The sequence below is a fragment of the Ixodes scapularis genome, unplaced genomic scaffold (assembly GCF_016920785.2).
Source record: "Ixodes scapularis isolate PalLabHiFi unplaced genomic scaffold, ASM1692078v2 PGA_scaffold2__306_contigs__length_199485367, whole genome shotgun sequence".
Classification (NCBI taxonomy): Eukaryota; Metazoa; Arthropoda; class Arachnida; order Ixodida; family Ixodidae; genus Ixodes; species Ixodes scapularis.
The window spans coordinates 173,349,615-173,353,584 of NW_024609857.1; the positions used below are offsets into that span (position 1 = coordinate 173,349,615).

The 3,970-nt window shown below is 50.1% G+C and overlaps 1 pseudogene; it reads left to right on the plus strand.

Annotated features, from left to right (window-relative positions):
* The first annotated feature begins 612 nt into the window (after nucleotides 1–612).
* LOC115329156 lies at nucleotides 613–3,739 on the plus strand (annotated as a pseudogene).
* The last annotated feature ends 231 nt before the right edge of the window (nucleotides 3,740–3,970 follow it).

Consider the following 3,970-nt stretch of genomic DNA (forward strand, 5'->3'; position numbering starts at 1 on the left):
CAGAAGAGTCGCGAAAGTTGCAAGAAAAGTACAAAGAACCTTATGCAGTTACGGAGCAACTCTCTAATGGCACCTACAGCATTGAAGATATACCTGGCCACCAGCGGAGTCACCGTTTCTACGCGTCAACAGCTCCCGTCGAGAAGCTGAAACGAGTCAACTCCTTTGATGTTGACATTGAAGCAACATCAAGTGAGGACACTTGAGTTTCAGGATGACCGAGTGTTCTCGCTCTCGCAAAAGATGACGACTGACCCCAAGCTCGCCCCACCACCATCGTGGCGCACCGTTCTTTTTGCTGGATAGGCGTACCCGCCAGGGTCGCCAAACTCGTCAAGCACAACTTTGTGCCCGAAGTTTGCGGAACGCGCACCTAAACTAGACTTTGACAAAGCGTCAGAATGGCCAGTGTGGATTCAGGAGTTCGAAGACTACCGGTTCGCAAGCGGTCTCAACGAAAGAAGCAGCGAGGCGCAGGTCAGAACCCTCCTCTATACCCTAGGAAGGCAGGGACGACAAATTTTTGAAACCTTCGGCCTGAGCGAGGAAGACTCGAAAGACTACGAGAACGTCCAAAAGAAGTTTAATGAGCACCTCGTGAAAGAAAGGAACGTCGTCTACGAGAGCGCCTGCTTTCATCGGCGTGTGCAGAATCCAGACGAGACCATCGACCAGTACGTGACAGCGCTTCACACCCTAGCAGACCGCTGTGATTTTGGGGACTTTAAACAACGAATGCTGCGTGATCGACTGGTTGTCGGCATGCGGGACGGAAAGCTGTCGGAAACGCTTCAGATGGACTCGCAGCTTACGCTTGCTTCTGCGTTGGCGAAAGCAAGGTTGAAAGAGACAGTACGACAGCAGCAACGAGAACTGCGTCCCGAGGAATCGTTGGTAACATCCGAGGACGTGAACGTCGATGAAGTAAGGCGGTACAGTGGAACATCGTGGCGTCAAGGAATTGAAAAACTGGCGTCTTCTCGGAAGAGGCCCTGTTCGTCCTGTGGAGGGAACCAGCACCCACGGTATGCCTGTCCACTGCAGCGAGAGCGGCCAAGCGCTTCAACTGCAGCAACCGAGGCCATTTCAGCAAGGTTTGCAGAACTGGAGCAGGGAAACCGAAAAAGGTACGAGAGGTTGCCCTTGAAAAAAAACCTGTATATCTGTTCAAACAACCTGCAGATACAGCGGCCGCGAAAGCACGGTATGTGCAAATAGCCGTTAACGGTGTTCCTGTTTTTGCAAAAGAAGACTCGGGTGCCGAAGTGTCTGTTGTGCCATGTACGTTTCCAGGCATCCCGACTAAGCTGGAACGAGTGGAGGAAATTTTGGTGGGGGCAAACGAAAAACGATTGACGGTCTTGGGAAAATTTACGACAGAAATACAATGGAAAGATAAGGTGTCTTGTCAAACAGTGTATGTCATGAGCCCTTTGCGTGAAGTGTTGCTATGCCTACCGACAATTTTGTCCTTGGGGGTCATTAAATTTGTAGATAGCATCGGCAAAAACGAACGCTACGACGTTTTGTACCCGCAGCTGTTCAACAGCCTAGGTACGCTTCAAGGGGAATACACCATCCAGATCACCCCGCACGCCGCACCTTTCGCTGTTAATACAGCACGGAGGGTTCCCATTCCTATGATGGAAGCTGTAAAAAGCGAAATAGCCAAAATGGAAAAACTAGGCGTAATACGTAAGGCGGAAGAACCCACAGAATGGTGCGCAGGAATTGTGCCAGTCCTAAAACCGTCAGGCGCGGTTCGTATTTGCGTGGATTTGACGCAATTAAATAAAAGTGTCCGTCGGGAACGATATGTTCTGCCAACAGTCGAACAAACACTCGGCCTGCTTGGTGACGCATCGGTTTTTTCAAAGCTGGATGCAAGCTCGGGTTTTCACCAGATTAAACTATCGGAAGCATGCCAAGAACTGACAACGCTTATCACGCCATTCGGCAGATACTGTTTCACAAGGCTGCCCTTTGGAATAACGTCCGCTCCAGAATATTTTCAAAAACGGATGTCGGAAATTTTAGAAGGCATTCCTGATGTGGCCAATCTAATGGGCGGCATTTTGGTGCACGGAAAGAATCAGGTGGAGCACGAGGAAAGACTAAAGAAAGTTTTCGACAGGCTGGTGGAGTCCAAAGTTACGCTGAACAAAGAGAAGTGTGTGTTCAATGTCAGGGAAGTCACGTTTTTGGGCTACAGCATAAGCGGAGAAGGCATAAAACCCGACGCAAATAAAGTTAGAGCCATCAAAGATTTAAAGTCTCCGACCAATGTATCTGAAGTCAGAAGGGTTCTCGGAATGGCCAATCACTTAAGTCGCTTTCTACCCCACCTGTCAGCAAAAACAGCTCCGCTACCGGAGTTACTCCACAAAAACACGGTTTGGGTATGGGGCTCAGCGCAAGAAATGGCGCTTGCTAGCGTTAAACATATGATCTGCTCCATGGAATGCATGGCCAAGTACAACTCAAGCTTACGGACAATAGTCTCGGCAGACGCGTCATCTTTTGGTCTCGGAGCGGTTCTCCTACAAGATCAAACAACTGGTGAACGCCGGCCGGTGGCGTTTGTTTCTCGGTCACTGACGCCTGCAAAAACGTGTTACGCGCAAATTGAAAAAGAAACTATGGCCTTAACGTGGGAAGCACAACGGTTTGACGAATACCTAAGAGGGCTTGACGCAGTATTCGAGACCGATCATAAAACTCTTGTGGCGCTGCTGGGGCAAACGCCGGTTGACATTTTACCACCTCGGATACAAAGGTTTCGCTTGAGACTCATGCAGTACAGGTTTAAAGTTGTATACGTTCCCGGCAAGCTGGTTGCCACTGCAGATACTTTGTCCCGTGCCCCGCTCGCCGAGACAGACAGCGTTCTTTCAGTAGCGGAAATCTCAAGCTATACGCAAGGTTGCTTGATGGGCCTAGAGGAAGGGGAGAACTTTTTGAGCAAAGTAAAAGAATATCAAAGGATGTAAGAGGTTTGTGATTCTTTAACACGCCTATGTCGAGAGGGCTGGCCGAGAAAGTCGTCACTGCCATGTTTTCTTCAACCATACTGGCAGGACAGAGCTCTGATAACGGAAGCGAATGGATTTTTGCTAAACGGTAACCGGATAATTGTGCCACAAAAACTACGGTCGGTAGTGTTGTCTCGGTTACACGAAGGCCACCAAGGCGTCAACAGGTGCCGCGCGCGTGCTCGAGAGTGCGTTTGGTGGCCAGGCTTGAGCAAGCAGATTTTCATTACGGTCCGTAACTGTGAAGTATGTGCTCAATTCGCTAACCAAAGCTCGGAGCCAATGATGCCTTCGTCTACCCCAGACTTTCCGTGGCAGAAGCTGGGAATCGATCTTTGTCAGATAAAAGGTGCGAACTTCTTGGTGGTGGTGGATTACCTCTCTAGATATCCCGAGGTTTCAGCTCTTTCATCAACTACGACAGCAGCGGTGATCGAGCATTTGAAGCGTATTTTTGCGCGTCATGGAATCCCGGAAACGGTCATTTCCGATAACGGACCGCAGTTTGTGTCGTCGGAGTTCGGGAAATTCGCCGAAACGTACGGCTTTTGCCACCGAACAACAAGTCCGCGATACCCACAGGCCAATGGGGAGGCAGAACGAATGGTCCAAACAGTCAAAAGGTTGATGCAAATGTCGTCTGATGCTAACCTTGCGTTGTTGGCTTACAGGTCGACTCCTGGTATAACTGGGAAGAGTCCCGCTGAGATACTAATGGGTCGACGGCTCAGAACGAGACTACCCATGATACCCGAACAACTGCATCCAACAAACCTGAGTCAAGCGGAGTTGATCCGAAAAGACCACAGCGCAAGAGATAAGCAGCGTCAAGGGTTAAACAAGCGACACGGAGCGAAAGCGTTGCGGACTCTTCACATCGGCGATCGGGTATGGGTGACGGACATGAAGGCGAATGCGGAGGTCGTAGCTCCAGCCAG